The following is a 20,412-nucleotide window of genomic DNA, read 5'->3' on the forward strand; positions in this document are numbered from 1 at the left end:
ATGGCTGGGATCCAAAAGCCTACAAGCAATAAATGCTGGAGAGGGTGTGGAGAAAAGGGAACCCTCTTACGCTGTTGGTGGGAATGCAAACTACTACAGCCACTATGGAGAACAGTGTGGAGATTCCTTAAAAAACTGGAAATAGAACTGCCATACGACTCAGCAATCCCACTGCTGGGCATACACACCAAGGAAACCAGAATTGAAAGAGACACGTGTACCCCAGTGTTCATAGCAGCATTTATAATATCCAGGACATGGAAGCAACCTAGATGTCCATTAGCAGATGAATGGATAATAAGGCTGTGGTACATACACACAATGGAGTATTACTCAGCCATTAAAAATACATTTGAATCAGTTCTAATGATGTGGATGAAACTGGAGCCTATTATACAGAGTGAAGTAAGCCAGAAAGAAAAACACCAATACAGTATACTAACGCATATACATGGAATTTAGAAAGATGGTAACAATAACCCTGTATATGAGACAGCAAAAGAAACACTGATGTATAGAACAGTCTTTTGGACTCTGTGGGAGAGGGAGAGGGTGCGATGATTTGGGAGAATGACATTGAAATATATAAAATATCATATATGAAACGAGTTGCTAGTCCAGGTTCAATGCACGATACTGGATGCTTGGGACTGGTGCACTGGGACGACCCAGAGTGATGGTATGGGGAGGGAGGAGGGAGGAGTGTTCAGGGTGGGTAACACATGTAAACCTGTGGCAGATTCATTTTTATATATGGCAAAACCAATACAATATTGTAAAATTAAAAAATAAAATTAAGTTAAAAAAAAGATTAAATTGAGCATTTGGATGGGAAAAAAAAAAAACACAGAGCTGAAAAAAATAAATAAATAAAGTATATTCACACTGTTCTCCATAGTGGCTGTACTAGTTTGCATTCCCACCAACAGTGTAAGAGGGTCCCCTTTTCTCCACACGCTCTCCAGCATTTATTGTTTGTAAACTTTTTGATAGCAGCCATTCTTACCAGCTTGAGGTGGTACCTCATTGTGGTCAAGATTGCCAGGAGAAATATCAATAACCTCAGATATGCAGATGACACCACCCTTATGGCAGAAAGTGAAGAGGAACTAAAAAGCCTCTTGATCAAAGTGAAAGTGGAGAGTGAAAAAGTTGGCTGAAAGCTCAACATTCAGAAAACGAAGATCATGGCATCTGGTCCCATCACTTCATGGCAAATAGATGGGGAAACAGTGGAAACAGTTGCAGACTTTATTTTTTTGGGCTCCAAAATCACTGCAGATGGTGACTGCAGCCATGAAATTAAAAGACGCTTACTCCTTGGAAGGAAAGTTATGACCAACCTAGATAGCACATTCAAAAGCAGAGACATTACTTTGCTAACAAAGGTTCGTCTGGTAAAGGCTATGGTTTTTCCTGTGGTTATGTATGGATGTGAGAGTTGGACTGTGAAGAAGGCTGAGCACTGAAGAATTGATCCTTTTGAAGTGTGGTGTTGGAGAAGACTCTTGAGAGTCCCTTGGACTGCAAGGAGATCCAACCAGTCCATTCTGAAGGAGATCAGCCCTGGGATTTCTTTGGAAGGAATGATGCTAAAGCTGAAACTCCAGTACTTTGGCCACCTCATGCGAAGATTTGACTCATTGGAAAAGACTCTGATGCTGGGAGGGATTGCGGGCAGGACAAGAAGGGGATGACAGAGGATGAGATGGCTGGATGGCATCACTGACTCAATGGACATGAGTCTCAGTGAACTCCGGAAGTTGGTGATGGACAGGGAGGCCTGGCGTGCTGCCATTCATGGGGTCGCAAAGAGTCAGACACGACTGAGCGACTGATCTGATAATAAGTGATACTGAACATCTTTTCATGTGTTTGTTAGCCATCTGTATGTCTTATTTTGAGAAACGTCTGTTTAGTTCTTTGGCCATTTTTTGATTGAGTCATTTATTTTTCTGGAATTGAGTTGCATGTGCTGTTTGTACATTTTTGAGATTGATTATTTTTCAGTTGCTTCATTTGCTATTGTTTTCCCCCATTCTTTAGGCTGTCTTTACACTTTGCTTATAGTTTCCTTCATTGTGCAGAAGCTTTTAAGCTTAGTTAGGTCCCATTTGTTAATTTTTGCTTTTAGTTCCATTGTTCTGGGAGGTGGGTTATAGAGGATCTTGCTGTGATTTATTTCAGAGGGTGTTTTGCCTATGTTTTCCTCTATGAGTTCTATAGTTTCTGGTCTTACATTTATATCTTTAATCCCTTTTGTTTTTATTTTTGTGTATCTTGTTAGAAAGTGTTCTAGTTTCATTCTTTTACAGGTGGCTCACCAGTTTTCCCAGCATGGCTTGTTAAAGAGATTGTCTTTTCTCCATTGTATATTCTTGCCTCCTTTGTCAAAGATAAGCTGTCCATAGGTGTGTGGATTTATCTCTGGGCTTTCTATTTTGTTCCATTGATCTATATTTCTTTCTTTGTGCCAGTACCATTCTCTTTTGATGACTGTAGCTTTGTAGTATATTCTGAAGTCAGGCAGGTTGATTCCTCCAATTCCATTTTTCTTTCTTAAGATTGCTTTGGCTAGTTCTAGGTCTAGCTGGTCTATTGTATCATTTAAAGTTTGTGTTTCCTTGCTAATAATCTGTTTAGTTGACCTATCCATAGGTGTGAATGGGGTATTAAAGTCTCCCACCATTATTGTGTTACTGTTCATTTCCTCTTTCATACTTGTTAGCATTTGCCCTACGTATTGAGGTGCTCCTATGTTGGGTGTATCTATATTTATAATTGTTATATCTTCTTCTTGGACTGATCCTTTGATCATTATGTACTGTCCTTCTTTGTTTCCTTTCATGGCCTTTATTTCAAAGTCTATTTTATCTGATATCAGTATTGCTTCTCCTGCTTTCTTTTGGTCTCCATTTGCATGAAATATCTTTTTCTAGCCATCAGTGTCTTTTCTAATGAGTCAACTCTTTGTATCAGGGGACCAAAGTATTGTAGCTTCAGTTTCAGCATCGGTCCTTCTAATGAATATTCAGGACTGATTTCCTTTAGGATGGACTGGTTTGATCTTTTCCTGGCCAAGGGACTCTCAAGAGTCTCGAATACCACAGTTCAAAAGCATTACTAGCATTACTTGATTCAGTTCAGTTCAGTTTAATTGCTCAGTCGTGTCCGACTCTTTGGGATCCCATGAACCACAGTACGCCAGGCCTCCCTGTCCATCACAAACTCCTGGAGGCCACACAAACACATGTCCATTGAGTCGGTGATGCCATCCAGCCATCTCATCCTCTATTGTCCCATTCTCCTCCTGCCCTCAATCTTTCCTAGCATCAGGGTCTTTTCAAATGAGTCAGCTCTTTGCTTCAGGTGGCCAAAGTATTGGAGTTTCATCTTCAGCATCAGTCCTTCCAATGAACACCCAGGATTGATCTCCTTTAGGATGGACTGGTTGGATCTCCTTGCATTCCAAGGGACTCTCAAGAGTTTTCTGCAACACCAAAGTTCAAAAGCATCAATTCTTCGGTGCTCAACTTCCTTGTAGTCCAACTCTCACATCCACACATGACCACTGGAAAAACCATAGCTTTGACTAGACGGACCTTTGTCCTTAGATGGACCTTTGTTGACAAAGTAACATCTCTGCTTTTTAATATGCTTTCTAGGTTGGTCATAACTTTACTTCCAAGGAATAAGTGTCTTTTAATTTCATGGCTGGAATCACCATATGCAGTGATTTTGGAGCCCAGAAAAAATAAAGTCAGCCACTGTTTCAACTATTTTCCCATGTATTTGCCATGAAGTGATGGGACAGGTTGGTATGATCTTAGTTTTCTGAATATTGAACTTTAAGCCAACTTTTTCACTCTTCTCTTTCACTTTCATCAAGAGGCTCTTTAGTTCTTCTTCACTTTCTGCCATAAGGGTGGTGTCATCTGCATATCTGAAGTTATTGGTATTTCTCCCAGCAATCTTGATTCCAGCTTGTGCTTCCAGCCCAGCATTTCTCATGATTGCACTCTTTATATAAGTTAAATAAGCAGGGTGACAATATACAGCCTTGACATACTCCTTTTCCTATTTGGAACCAGTCTATTGTTCCGTGTCCAGTTCTAACTGTTTGCTTCCTGACCTGCATATAGTTTTCTCAAGAGGCAGGTCAGGTGGTCTGGTATTCCCATCTCTTTCAGAATTTACTTGATTACTTTTTCTTTATTAAGGCTACATAAAATTCTAGGCATTTACTAGAGGCAATTTGAAGACTATTTTATTATATGTATCTATGTTTACTTGTTTCTTATTAAAAAGCACATGAAAGTTGTACTTTCTTTATCATAGTCTATTTTACCATGTGCCAGGAGCCATGTATCCCTTCAGTTCTACCAAAGACAAAGTGAAAGTGAAAATTAAGTCATTTAGTCGTGTCCAACTGTTTGCCCCCTATGGACTGTAGCCTACCAGGCTCTCCATCCATGGGATTTTCCAGGCATGAGTACCAGAGTGGGTTGCTGTTTCCTTCTCCAGGGGGTCTTTCCAACCCAGGGATCGAACCCAGGTCTCCTGCTTTACTGTCTAAGTTGCCAGGGAAACCCAAAGCCAAAGTACTATAAGTCTATTGATGTATCAAAATTACTCATAATTCTAGTAAGTTCCCCAACACATCCACCAATTTTCAATATCTTATCTATTTTTCTATTTTTAAATAAAATATTGAGTATTTTTCAACCCAAATGAAGCACTTATGTATGCACTGTGAATAAAGAAAATAATGACATACTGGGGACTATGGAAACTTGCAATATATGTATACAGTTGTAGAAATTAGGATGTGATGTTAACATTCCAATTAAAGGCAGAAACTCCATCAACAGAGGAGCCTGGTGGGTCCATGGGGTTGCAAAGAATCGAACATGACTGAACAGTTTAACTTTTCACTGTGCTACCAGCTGATGCCCTTGAACCTCCTTCGGTGTCTTCCTCAATCACAGAAAATTAAGTTGCTCCAGGTCATGCACTTCCATGAGAAGCTCCATTTTGTAAATTAATGAGATAGGATACATACTTTGCCATTTTGGTCTTATATAAAACACTCCCATAGACAATGCACTCTAATTTTCCTGAGGTTTTGTTAGGACTATATCTCAATGTGACTTCTTTCTTAGACTTATACCTCTTTCTGATATCTCTCTTCAGATGTGGGCATCCCTAATATGCCTCATGTATCACAAACTTGGCTTCTGCTTCTGGAGAGTACAATCTATGACAAATATCAAGTAGGAAAATTCCAGAGACAGTGATTATAGTCCTAATTCATATTTTACATCAAATATTAACAATCTTAGGAAACTCAAGTTGGTCATAAAATTTTCACTACAAGTTAAACATGTAGAAATCATGTAGAACCATTGGCTTTATCGAATTAATTTGAAAGTCCAAAGTCTCCTTAAACCAGAGAATTTATCTGTGGTTCTTTATTCATAATATTAAATCATTCATTTATTTAAAAACACGTCACTCACTATAATATGCTAGCTGTCACATTAAGTGTAGGGCTTATATACATGAATGTTTTCATGAAGACATTTAATTTTCTGCTGATGGTTGGAGTTGTGTTCCCTCCTTCTATTGTGCCTGAAGTCAAACTGTGGTAAGGGTAATGGCAGTAATGGCGACCTCCTTCAAAGGGCTTATGTCAGCATTGTTATATGCAATGACCCTAACTATGGACCCATGCCTCAACTCGAGACTCCTGGACACTCACAGGCAAGTCTGTCTCAGTTTTCTTGGGGTCACTGTTCCTTTCTCCTGGGTCCTGGTGTACACAAGGTTTTGGTTGTGCCCTCAAGAGTTTTTTTCCCCAGCCCTGTGGAAGTTCTGTAATCAAATCCCCCTGCCCTACAAAGTCAAATTCCCTGGAGTTCTCAGTCCCTTTGGTGAATCTCCTGGTTGGGAAATTTGTTGTGGGCTCTAGAAACTTTGGAGAAGGCAATGGCACCCCACTCCAGTACCCTTGCCTGGAAAATCCCATGGCGGAGGAGCCTGGTGGGCTACAGTCCATGGGGTCGTGAAGGAAATGGCAATCCACTCCAGTGTTCTTGCCTGGAGAATCCCAGGGATGGGGGAGCCTGGTGGGCTGCCATCTATGGGGTCGCACAGAGTCGGACACGACTTGAGCAGCAGTAGCAGCTAGAACCTTTGCAACATGTGAGAACTTCTTTTGTATAATTGTTCTCCAGTTTGTGGGTCATCTGTTCAGCGGCTCTATGGGGGTGCTGCTAATAATGCCACAATTACCCTCATTTCTCATGCTCAAAGTGATGCTCAAAATTCTCCAAGCTAGACTTCAACAGTATGTGAACTGATAACTTCCAGATATCATGCTGTATTTGGAAAAGGCAGAGAAATCAGAAATCAAATTGCCAACATCTGTTGAATCATCAAAAAAGCAAGAGAGTTTCAGAAAAAAATCTACTTCTGCTTCAATGACTACGCCAAAGCCTTTGACTCTGTGGATCACAACAAACTGTGGAAAATTCTTCAGGAGATGGGATTACCAAACCACCTTACCTGTGTCCTGAGAAATCTATATTCAGGCCAAGATGAAACAGTTAGAACCAGACATGGTTCCAAATTGGGAAAGGAGTATTTTAAGGCAGTATAATGTCACCCTGGTTATTTAACTTATATACAGAATACACCATGCAAAATGCCGGGTTGGATGAATCACAAACTGGAATCAAGATTGCTAGTTAGAAATATCAATAACCTTAGATATGCAGATGACACAACCTTTATGGCAAAAAGCAAAGAGAAACCAAAAGAACCTCTTGATGAAAGTTAAAGAGGAGAGTGACAAAGCTTTCTTAAAGCTCAATATTACAAAAAAAACAAAACAAAACAAAACAAAACAAAACAACCTAAGATCATGGCATCTGGTCCAAACACTTCATGGCAAATAGATGGGGAAACAATGAGAAACTTTATTTTCTTGGGCTGCAAAATCACTGCAGATGGTGCCTACAGCCATGAAATTAAAGTCATTTGCTCCTTGGAAGAAAAACCATGACAAACCTAGACAGCATATTAGAAAGCAAAGACAATACTTTGTCAAAAAGGTCCACATAGTCAAAACTATGGTTTTTCTTGTAGTCATGTATAGATGTGAGAGTTGGACCATAAAAAAGACTGAGCACCAAAGAATTGATATTTTTGAACTGTGGTGTTAGAGAAGACTCTTGAGAGTCCCTTGGAACTCAAAGAAATCAAACCAGTCAATCCTAAAGGAAATCAATCCTGAATATTCATTGGAAGGACTGATGCTGAAGCTCCAATACTTTGGACACCTGATGAGAAGAGCTGACTCATTAGAAAAGACCCTGATAGTGGGAAAGATTGAAGGCAGGGGGAGAAAGGGACTATAGAGGATGAGTTGGTTGGATGGCATCACCGATTCAATGGACATGAGTTTGAGCAAGCTTCAGGAGATGGTGAAGGACAAGAATGCCTGGCATGCTGCAGTCCATGAGGTCATGAAGAGTCGAACATGACTGAGCGACTAAACAAAGCATTTAACAGTAAGAGAGATTTCAAACTAATTTACCAATGTAAATTAGTTTTATAATAGTTAATGTAACAAATTACAACAAACTTAGTGGCTTAAAATAGCAGTATGTCTTTCAGTTCTGGAGGTAAAAACTCAAAAGTCAGTGACAATGGTCTAAAATTAAGGATTTTGAAAGAGCTTTTTTTTTTTTTTTTCCTGAGATCGCCAAGGGAAGAATCTATCTCTTTGTCTTTTCTTTTGTCTTTGGTTTATGTCCCCTTCCTCACTTTCCTTTAGTGTCCTTTTTTTCTTATCACATCTCCTACTATTTTGATACTCTTAGTTTTTGCTCAGCAGATCTCTTGTGGTTATGTTGGGCCTATCTTGGTAAACAGGATAATCTCCTCATCTCAAATTCCTTAATTTAATCATATTGTCAATGTCCTTTTTCCAGATAAGGTAAAATTGTAGGCTTTGGGTGTTAAGGCACTGACATCTTAGAGGTCATTAGTCGACTAACACAGCATATAATTATGTAGGTAGAGGCATCAGTAGGTACTAAATTAGGATATTATATTTTTATAGAGAGTATACCAAGGTACTGAGGAGGCTGCTAGATTGCAGGTCAATAAAAGACATCAGGAAAACATAACTTTAAGTAGAGTTTTGAAAGATGACTAAAAGTTGGCTGGAGAAGGGTGGAGCAATGGTGATTTGACACTTTATATGACAGAGTAGCACATACCAAGACATGGAAGCTACAGGAAGTATAGGTTTTCTGGAGTTCCAGATATTTAAAATTTTTGGATACAAGGCACAAGTCTGTCTAGTCAAGGCTTTGGTTTTTCCAGTGGTCATGTATGGATTTGAGAGTTGGACTGTGAAGAAAAATGAGCGCCAAAGAATTGATGCTTTTGAACTGTGGTGTTGGAGAAGACTCTTGAGAGTCCCTTGGACTGCAGAGATCCAACCAGTCCATTCTAAAGGAGATCAGTCCTGGGTGTTCATTGGAAGGACTGATGCTAAAACTGAAACTCCAATACTTTGGCCACCTCATGTGAAGAGTTGACTCATTTGAAAAGACCCTGATGCTGTGAGGGATTGGGGGCAGGAGGATACGGGGACGACAGAGGATGAGATGGCTGGATGGCATCACCGACTCAATGGACATGAGTTTGGATAAAATCCAGGAGTTGGTGATGGACAGGGAGGCCTGGCATGCTGCGATTCATGCGGTCGCAAAGAGCGGACACAACTGAGTGACTGAACTGAACTGAACTAAACTGATAACAGATTTTCAAAAATACAGATGCAATGTGATTTTATAAATTTAGTTTATAGGATGCTAAGAAAATAGTGAGTGGTGAGCCTGAAAGACAAAGCATGTGACAATCACTGCAGGCTGTAACTACTATAAAAACGAGTTTGTAAGCCATAATGAAAGTCACAGGAAATATTTGAAACCCTATAAGAAGATATTTCACATAGTCTGATTTCAGTTTTAGAAACATGAAGTCTGATTTTAGTTTTAGAAAGTTCATGTTGATTTTGTGGGGAGGAGGCAACGGAAACAGGCGTTTTCCATAATTGAATTGGCCAGTGTTGAAGGCCTGAATGAATGAAGTAGTGGCAACTAATTGATAATTTGGTGTAGAAATTGCCAATTTTGGTAAATGATTGATTTCATACAGTGAAATATAAGAGAGGGAACAGTTCGTAGGATAACTCCCTGTTTTTGGCAATTAGAAGAAATTTTGAATTATTTCCTGAGTGAAGAAATGAGCAGTCTTTTTATAGGGGATAAATGAGACAGGTGATCAATGAAGATTGATTGTATTCATCATATTTAGTTTTTCAATTGTATATGAAATATATAAGCATAAATATCCATCAGCATTTGTCTATAAGAATCTGAAGCCCAGAAATGTGTTTTTATTTATTTATTTTCTTCTTTTTAAAAAATGAATTAACTTATTTTAATTGGAGATAATTACTTAAAATATTGTGATGGTTTTTAGGAATGGGTTTTTAGATGGATACACAATTCAGTATTTATTCATTAATAGTTGAAATCTTAAGCAAAGATGAGACAGTATGGAAGAAGGCCATGAACCTTTCAGTTTGTTTATTTTGATTGCTTTTAGTTAAGCTTTCTTTGTTTTGGAATGCTCTTCAATTTGTGTGTTATTATGTGATATCCTGCTTTTCATCATAGTAGTGAAAGTAAGACTAACTTTGATTTTTCTGCCCCTGATGACCAAAGATTTGGGCATGTGATGTGGGTTCAGGGAGATAGTGGCTCCCACAAAAAAACTTTGAATATGGAATTGGAGGCATGAATGGTTAGGGTTTGTTTATGGCAAATGAAAGGGTCTTCCTAAATTTGGCACCAAGGCCCGGTACGAGACTTCCACAGTGTTAAGGTCAAAGTCCTAACCTACTGTTTCTATTAAGCATAGTTAGTAATGCTTCCTGACTAGTTTATGCTTTTTTTGCCTGTTTTCAAAGCCCGGTCTTTTGGTTTGCCATCAGTTCTTGATTTCCTAACATTATTCCATAAAAACCTTTGCTTAGCTAGAGTTGACTGTCTTTATCATTATGGTTGATGCAGAAGATACGTACATTGAGAAAAGAAATGGGAGGAAAAATAGGAACATTTGATGGTTATTATCAGTCTAAATTTTTATGGTTCATGGTAAGAATTCTTCATTTTTAATGTAAAAGTTTTGTATTGCCGTACTCCCTTTAAACAATACAGCCCCAGAATTCAAGGGAAAAAACACTGATAGTTTTGAAAAATTTTAAGCTGATTTTATGAAAAAAATGTTACAATACTGATTCTGTTGTTTAGGAATGAATTAATCTCTTCATAAATTTGCTTTCATTACCCATGCATTGATTGACAGAAGTGTGTGTTTGACTCATTTTAATTAAACAAAAATAAAAGTCTATATGATTTTGTGCGTGTGTATACATATACAAATGCTAAACATATTAATATTTTTCCAATTCTGAAAGATCTTTCCACCCTACACATATGGATTAAAATGATTTTGATTTTTGTTTTCACTCAGAAAAGAATTAAGACACCATAAAATGGTGTCCTGATGGAATAAATAGAGCTTATACATCTGTTGCTATCTAGAATACATTTAAAATAGAAAATAATCTAGCTCATATATCATTAAATCTTTTCTTTCAATAGTACAGCGGTCACATTTCAATATTACAAAAGCCAAACCATAATTTTCGCATTAAAAAATGGAGACAAAATGCTCTTCTTGAGTAAATGTGAAGAATCTGAAATTGAAATACACCTTATTTTATTTACATGTAAGGGTGAAATTATAGTATGGATTTAAAATGTAGTAGATTTTGTTGATATTTTGCCCAAATAACCTTTCAGGTTATTTCCTACAAGTATATTATTATCCAGTTATTCATTTTTCCACCTATTATTCTAAAGTTTTATGTTGTTTCTTGCATGTAGCAGCCACTGTGTTAAGTATAGAAGGATGAGTAGTATACAGATTTTCCCTATTAATGGCTCACAGTTTGGGAAGATGATAGAAATGAGCTTAATTATAAATATAAAAGTAAAAAAAATGATGTACAGTCCGAAAATTAAGAAATTCTGAGCAGGAAATTCTAAGAGTTTAAATGGTAAAATGAATTTTATTAGGTAATAGAGTTCTATGAAGTTAATAATTTTGTCTGTTGAAGAAAGGAGCAGGCTATGAATTTCTCAATATTTTCCTACTTTTAAGTTCAAAATAATTTCCTTTTATTTGAATTAAAATATATTAGCCCAAAGGAAGCTTAACATGAGGGAGAACTCTTAAGAATTATAACTATTATTCAGTCATAAACTTAAATGACCTAAAAAAAGAAGTACAGAGAACATAAAAGACAGGTGACCTGGAAGGTAATAATACTTAGGGGAAATATTTCATCAGTTTGTAGGTGCCCTTGAATAATCATTCTTATGCTATTGCCATGAACAATAATATAAAAGCTCTATTTTTTATTTTTTTCTATCAAACTAGACTGATTTCCTTTATCTTACAGTTTCATTAATCTATAGTAGATACGTTTTTTAATTTATATTATAAAATGTCCTAGTTACGATAGTTTAGGGAATACATTCATCACTCACTTACATATACATATTTAAATGGAGCAGGCTATGCTTGCACATTTTCCCTGAGAGAAAAAGGGTGTTTTTGACATTTGTTAACTGAGTTATTTTAAATAAGAGAGTTTTAATAGTATTAGTTGCCTAGGTCAAGCATCAAAACATAGAGGCTTTAACAAGTAATACAAATATATCAAGGATTAAGGTTAACTAATCTTACTATCCTAGAAAGTTTAGTAGATTTTAAAGAGAAAAAGTTACTTTATAAAGAAAACCATGTATTTTCAGAATTTACTTAGAATGTCTGCATACAGTGTATATGGACAGAGAACTAAATAATCAGATTTCACAATATTTTTCCTTCTATTAGATTACACTTTATACTCGATTCTTGATTCTGTCCAGTAAAATTTAAATGTGAATAAGAACTTTAAAAGTAATTTTTGTTTAAATAATGAAGCAAAGTTGAAAAAATCTCTAAACTTTCAGATTCATGCATGTTATCAAGTGCTCCAGTTTCCATTTATTTTTATGTATAAATAGTTTGGCTATAAATCTAGAGGTGTGTTTTAGTTGAGTTTTCTAAGTTTTTTTTTTTTTTTTTTTTTCTTGCTGGACCAAAAATATTACCAAGCTTTGCCACAATATTTTAATTTTTCATTTTAATACAGAACCTATGAAAGTATTAAAGAGAAGAGATTCATATTTGGTAGGGTAATTGGAAGAAGTGGGAATTTTATTTAAAAAACTTCAAAATAACTGCAAAGAAAAAAGGCATAAAACAATCTAATCCTTAGAAGCTTGATTTAAATCTGTAATCTTATAATAACAGCTTTTGTGAAAATCAGAATATTGAACTATGTACATATCAGTTCAGTTCAGTCGCTCAGTCGTGTCCGACTCTTTGTGACCCCATGAATCGCAGCACGCCAGGCCTCCCTGTCCATTACCAACTCGCGGAGTTCACGCAGACTGACGTCCATCGAGTCAGTGATGCCATCCAGCCATCTCATCCTCTGTCGTCCCCTTCTCCTCCTGTCCCCAATCCCTCCCAGCATCAGAGTCTTTTCCAATGAGTCAAATCTTCGCATGAGGTGGCCAAAGTACTGGAGTTTCAGCTTTAGCATCATTCCCTCCAAAGAAATCCCAGGGCTGATCTCCTTCACAATGGACTGGTTGGATCTCCTTGCAGTCCAAGGGACTCTCAAGAGTCTTCTCCAACACCACACTTCAAAAGCATCAATTCTTCAGCACTCAGCCTTCTTCACAGTCCAACTCTCACGTCCATACATGACCACAGGAAAAACCATAGCCTTGACTAGATGGACCTTTGTTGGCCAAGTAATGTCTCTGCTTTTGAATATGCTATCTAGGTTGGTCATAACTTTCCTTCCAAGGAGTAAGCGTCTTTTAATTTCATGGCTGCAGTCACCATCTGCAGTGATTTTGGAGCCCCCCAAAATAAAGTCTGATACTGTTTCCACTGTTTCCCCTTCTATTTCCTATGAAGTCGTGGGACTGGATGCCATGATCTTTGTTTTCTGAATGTTGAGCTTTAAGCCAACCTTTTTACTCTTCTCTTTCACTTTCATCAAGAGGCTTTTTAGTTCCTCTTCACTTTCTGCTATAAGGGTGGTGTCATCTGCATATCTGAGGTTATTGATATTTCTCCTGGCAATCTTGATTCCAGCTTGTGTTTCTTCCAGTCCAGCATATATGGATATCCAATATTGACAAGCATAACTTATTACTGTAATGATATTTTTATCTTATCAGCTAACTAATCTTGATTATTTTTTATATCCCAGTCATCATGCTAAGCACTTAATTAGTATTCAGTTTAGTTCAGTCACTCAGTCGTGTCCAACTCTTTGTGACCCCATGAACCACAGCACTCCAGGCCTCCCTGTCTATCACCAACTCCTGGAGTTTACCCAAACTCATGTCCATTGAGTCAGTGATGTCATCTAGCTATCTCATCCTCTGTCATCCCCTTCTCTTGCCTTCAGTATTTCCCAACATCAGGGTCTTTTCAAATGAGTCAGCTCTTCCCATCAGGTGGCCAAAATATTGGAGTTTTGGCTTCAACATCAGTCCTTCCAATGAACACCCAGGACCAATTTCCCTTAGGATGGACTGGTTGGATCTCCTTGCAGTCCAAGTGACTCTCAAGAGTCTGCTCAAGAGTAATCAGTATTACTTCATAATAAATCATAATAAATGCATGAGATATTTATTATCTCACTTTTCATATGTAGAAATTAAAGCATCAGATCAGATCAGATCAGTCGCTCAGTCATGTCCGATTCTTTGTGACCCCATGAATCACAGCACGCCAGGCCTCCCTGTCCATCACCAACTCCCGAAGTTCACTCAGACTCACGTCCATCGAGTCAGTGATGCCATCCAGCCATCTCATTCTGTCGTCCCCTTCTCCTCCTGCCCCCAATCTGTCCCAGCATCAGAGTCTTTTCCAATGAGTCAACTCTTCACATGAGGTGGCCAAAGTACTGGAGTTTCAGCTTTAGCATCATTCGTTCCAAAGAAATCCCAGGGCTGATCTCCTTCAGAATGGACTGAAAGACATTATCTTAAATTACTTATCTATTGATTGTTAGCAGCAGGATTTGAACTCAAGCACCATGGGAACATCTGTTTCTATGAAGTTTAATATTTGGGGGAAAAATAATTATGGTTCTTCTACTCATATCAAAGGCATATTAGTTGATGATGCTGGCTGATTAAACAAAAAAGTTTATTGAAAGTATATTGTAGGGCATAACAATAGTTGGGAACATTCAGGAAAGTACTGCAGCATAAGTATTGACAAACATTCAAAACTACTGCAGAAGTGGCAGTGAGAACAGCCACATGGATTTATTTGCTGCCACTAGTGACTAGATGCTCATGTTTAGACCTCAGAGCTTGTCTTAGTCACACTGCCATGAAGTCCAGCATCAGTGCCCCTGTGCATAAGGGAGTGGAGCTTGATACCACTGATGAAATCAAAAGCCAAATATTTCTACTACTCTTCTTGCCACCAAATGGATATTTAAGAGAGAACGAGCTTCTTCATTCATTGTCTTTCAGATCATATGCTTAAATTATTTATATTAGCTGAGAGATGATCAGACTTTTCTGCTTCTCCTTTATGGAGGCAGAATTTATTAATCTTGCTATTTTCCCAAATATTAGAATATTGTAACAAGATATTAGACAAGTCATAAAGGTTGAACAATTCAATATTCATATTCAAGAACTCAGATAGTTGTTTGTTTTGTTTGTTTGTTTGTTTGTTTCGGGATAACTCTGCAACTGTTTAGATCCTATTTTTACTTTTGAATGTCTACAATTACTGCAGATTTTCCACTGACTGCTTTAATTTATCATCTATAGTCATATTTAGTACTTTCAGTTCAGTTAATGTGCTCAGTAGTATCTGACTCTTTGCAGTGCCATGGACTGAAGCACACCAGTCTTCCCTGTCCATCACCAAGGCCCAGAGCTTGCTCAGACTCGTCTATCAAGTTGGTGATGCCATCAAAACATCTTATCCTCTGTCATCCCCTACTTCTCCTGCCTTAAGTCTTTCCTAGTATCAGGGTCTTTTCCAATGAGTCAGCTCTTCACATCAGGTGGCCAAAATATTGGAGCTTTAGCTTCAGCATCAGTCCTTCCAGTGAACATTCAGGACTGACTTTCATAGGCCTGACTGGTTTGTTCTCCTTAAAGTCCAAGGGAATCTCAAGTGTCTTCTCCAACACCACAGTTCGAAAGCCTCAGTTCTTTGGCACTCAGCTTGCTTTATGGGCCAACTCTTACATCCATACAAGACTACTGGAAAAACCATAGCTTTGATTAGATGGACCTTTGTTGGCAAAGTGATATCTCTGTTTTTTAATGTGCTAAGTTTGTCATAGCTTTTTTTCCAAGGAGCAAGTGTCTTTTTTTTTTTCTTTTTAGTTAACTTGTTTATTTTAATTGGAGGTATTTACTTACAATATCATGGTGGTTTTTACCATACATTGATGTGAATCATCCACAGGTGTACATGTGTCCCCCATCCCAGACCTCCCTTTCTCCTCCCTCCCTATCACATCCTTCTGGATTGTCCCAGTGCACTGGCTTTGAATGCTGTTTCATACATTGAACTTGGACTGGTCATCTATTTCACATATGGTAATATACATGTTTTAATGCTATTCTCTCAAATCATCCCAACCTCACCTTTTCCCACAGAGTCCAAAAGTATGTTCTTTATATCTGTGTCTCTTTTGCTATCTCATGTGTAGGGTAATCATTATGATATTCCTAAATTCCATATATATGCATTAATATACTGTATTGGTATTTTTCATAGTGACTTACTTCACTCTGTACAATAGGCTACAGTTTCATCCACCTCAATAGAACTGATTCAAATGTGTTCTTTTTAATAGCTGAATAATATTCCATTGTGTATATGTACCACAGCCTTTCTTATCCATTCAACTGCCAATGGGCATCTAAGTTGCTTCCATGTCTTAGCTATTGTAAACAGTGCTGCGATGAATATTGGGGTACACGTGTCACTTGCAGTTCTGGTTTCCTCAGTGTGTGTGCCCAGCAGTGGGATTGCTGGGTCGTATGGTAGTTCTATTTCCAGTTTTTTTAAGGAATCTCCACACTGTTCTCCATAGTGGCTGTACTAGTTTGCATTTCAACCAACAGTGTAGTAGAGTTTCTTTTTTTTCTCATGCTCTCCAACATTTATTGTTTGTAGACTTTTTGATAGCAGCCATTCTTACTGGCATGAGATGGTACCTCATTGTGGTTTTGATTTGCATTTCTCTTATAATGAGTGATATTGAGCATATTTTCATGCATTTGTTAGCCATCTGTATCTCTTTGGAGAAATGTTTGTTTATTTTTTTGGCCCAGTTTTTGATTCAGTTCAGTCACTCAGTCGTGTCTGACTCTTCGTGACCCCATAAATTGTAGCATGCCAGGCTTCCCTGTCCATCACCAACTCATGGAGTTCACGCAGACTCACGTCCATTGAGTCAGTGATGCCATCCAGCCATCTTATCCTCTGTCACCCCCGTCTCCTCCTTCCCCCAATCCCTCCCAGCATCAGAGTCTTTTCCAATGAGTCAACTCTTCGAATGAGGTGGCCAAAGTACTGGAGTTTCAGCTTTAGCATCATTCCCTCCAAAGAAATCCTAGGGCTGATTTCCTTCAGAATGGACTGGTTGGATCTCCTTGCAGTCCAAGGGACTCTCAAGAGTCTTCTCCAACACCACACTTCAAAAGCATCAATTCTTCAGCGCGCAGCCTTCTTCACAGTCCAACTCTCACATCCATACATGACCACTGGGAAAACCATAGCCTTGACTAGACGGACCTTTGTTGGCAAAGTAATGTCTCTGCTTTTGAATATGCTATCTAGGTTGGTCATAACTTTCCTTCCAAGGAGTAAGCGTCTTTTAATTTCATGGCTGCAGTCACCATCTGCAGTGATTTTGGAGTCCAAAAAAATAAACTCAGCCACTGTTCTCACTGTTTCCCCATCTATTTCCCATGGAGTGATGGGACCAGATGCCATGATCTTCATTTTCTGAATGTTGAGCTTTAAGCCAACTTTTCACTCTCCACTTTCACTTTCATCAAGAGGCTTTCTAGTTCCTCTTCACTTTCTGCCATAAGGGTGGTGTCATCTGAATATCTGAGGTTATTGATATTTCTCCCACCAATCTTGATTCCAGCTTGTGCTTCTTCCAGTCCAGCGTTTCTAATGATGTACTCTGCATATAAGTTAAATAACCAGGGTGACAATATACAGCCTTGATGTACTCCTTTTCCTATTTGGAACCAGTCTGTTGTTCCATGTCCAGTTCTAACTGTTGCTTCCTGACCTGCATACAGATTTCTCAAGAGGCAGGTCAGAAGGTCTGGTATTCCCATCTCTTTCAGAATTTTCCACAGTTTATTGTGATTCACACAGTCAAAGGCTTTGGCATAGTTTTTGATTAGGTCGTTTATTTTTCCAGTATTGAGTTGAATGTGCTTCTTGTATATTTTTGAGATTAATTCTTTGTAAGTTTCTTCATTTGCTATTATTTTCTCCCATTCTGAAGGCTGTCTTTTCACCTTTCTTATAGTTTCCTTCATTGTGCAAAATATTTTAAGTTTAATTAGGTCCCATTTGTTAGTTTTTGCTTTTAGTTCCATTGCTCTGGGAGGTGAGTCATAGAGGATCCTGCTGTGGTTTATGTTGGAGAGTGTTTTGCCTATGTTTTCCTCTAGGAGCTCTATAGTTTCTGGTCTTATATTTAGATTAACCCATTTGAGTTTATTTTTGTGTATGGTGTTAGAGTGTGTTCTAGTTTCATTGTTTTACAGGTGGTTGACCAGTTTTCCCAGCATGGCTTGTTAAAGAGATTGTCTTTTCTCCATTGTATATTCTTGTCTCCTTTGTCAAAGACAAGGTGTCCATAGGCACGTGGATTTATTTCTGGGCTTTCTATTTTGTTCCATTGATTTATATTTCTGTCTTTGTGCCAGTACCATACTGTCTTGATGACTGTAGCTTTGTAGTGAAGTCTGAAATCAGGCAGGTTGATTCCTCCAGTTCCATTCTTCTTTCTCAACATTGCTTTGGCTATTCGAGGTTTGTTTTTTTTTTTTTTTTTTTTTGTAATTTTATACAAATTGTGAAATTATTTGTTCTAGTCCTGTGAAAAATAACATTGGTAACTTGATAGGGATTGCATTGACTCTATAGGTTGCTTTGGGTGGTATACTCATTTTCACTATATTCATTCTTCCAATCCATGAACGTGGTATATTTCTCCATCTATTTGTGTCATCTTTGATTTCTTTCATCAGAAAGTTTTTATAGTTTTATAGTTTTCTATATAGAGATCTTTTGTTTCTTTAGGTTGATTTATTCCTAATTATTTTATTATTTTCATTACAATGATGTATGGGATTGTTTCCTTAATTTCTCTGTTTTCTCATTGTTGGTGTATAGGTATGTGAGGGATTTCTGTGTATTAATTTTGTATCCTGCAACTTTACTATATTCATTGATCAGTTCTAGTAATTTTCTGGTAGTGTCTTTAGGATTTTCTATGTAGAGGATCATGTCATCTGCAAACAAAGGGTTTTGCTTCTTCTTTTCCAGGCTGGAATCCTTTTATATATTTTTCTTCTCTGATTGTTTTGGTTAAAACTTCCAAAATTATGTTGAATAGCAATGGTGAAAGGGACACCCTTGTCTTGCTCCTGAATTTAAAGGAAATGCTTTCATTTTTTCCCATTGAGGATAATGTTTGCTTTGGGTTTATCATATATGGCTTTCATTATGTTGAGGTACGTTCCTTTTATGCCTGCTTTGTGGAAAATTTTTATCATAAATGGGTGTTGAATTTTGTCAAAGGCTATCTCTGGATCTATCAAGAGAATCATATGGTTTTTTTCTTTCAATTTGTTAATGTGATATATCACATTGATTGATTTGTGAACACTGAAGAATCCTTGCATCCCTGAGATAAAGCCCATTTGGTCATGATGTATGATCTTTTCAATATGTTGTTGGATTTTGTTTTCTAGAATTTTGTTGAGGACTTTTGCATCTATGTTCACTGGTAATACTGGCCTGGAGTTTTCTTCTTTTGTGGCATCTTTGTCTGGTTTTGGTATTAGAGTGATGATGCCCTCAAAGAATGAGTTTGGGAGTTTACCTCCCTCTGCAATTTTCTGGAAGAGTTTGAGTAGGATAGGTGTTAGCTCTTCTCTAAATTTTTTTGTAGAATTCACCTGTGAAGACATCTGGTGTTGAGCTTCTGTTTGTTGGAAGATTTTTGATTACAGTTTTGATTGCCTTACTTCAAATATGATGGGTCTGATAAGATTTTCTATTTCTTCCTGGTTCAGTTTTGGAAGGTTATACTTTTCTAAAAATTATTCTGTTTCTTTCAAGTTGTCAATTTATCTGGCATATAGTTGCTATTGTAGTCTCTTATGAGCCTTTGTATTTCTATGTTGTTTGTTGTGATTTCTCCATTTTCATTGCTAATTTTCTTAATTTATTCCTTCTTTTTTTTTTCTTGATGACTCTGGCAAATGGTGTGTCTATTTCATGTATCTTCTCAATGAACCAGCTTTTAATTTTGTTGATTTTTGCTATAGTCTCCTTTGTTTCTTTTTCAATTATTTCTGCCCTAAATTTTATATTTCTCTCCTTATACTAACTTTGGGGTTCTTCATTTCTTCTAGTTCCTTTAGGTGTAAAGTTAAGTTATTTATTTCATTTTTCTCTTGTTTCTTGAGGTAAGCTTTTATTGGTATGAAGCTTCCTGTTAGCCCTGCTTTTACCGTATTCCCTAGGTTTTGGGGGTCATGTTCTCATTATCATTTGTTTCTATGCATATTTTGACTTCCTTTTTGATTTCTTCCATGATTTGTTGGTTATTCCAAAGCGTGTTGTTTAGCTTCCATATATTTGTATTTTTATTAATTTGTTTTCCCCCTGTAGTTGACATCTAATTTTACCACATTGTGATCAGAAACGATGCTTGAAATGATTTCATTTTTTTATTTTTTCATTTTACCAAGACTAGATTTATGGCCCAGAATGTGATCTGTCCTGGAGAATGTTCTGTGTGCACTTGAGGAAAAAGTGATATTCATTGTTTAGGGGTGAAATGTCTTATAGATATCAATTAGGTCGACCTGGTCTACTGTGTCATTT

The sequence above is a fragment of the Bos indicus genome, chromosome 2, assembly GCF_029378745.1.
Source record: "Bos indicus isolate NIAB-ARS_2022 breed Sahiwal x Tharparkar chromosome 2, NIAB-ARS_B.indTharparkar_mat_pri_1.0, whole genome shotgun sequence".
Lineage (NCBI taxonomy): Eukaryota > Metazoa > Chordata > Mammalia > Artiodactyla > Bovidae > Bos > Bos indicus.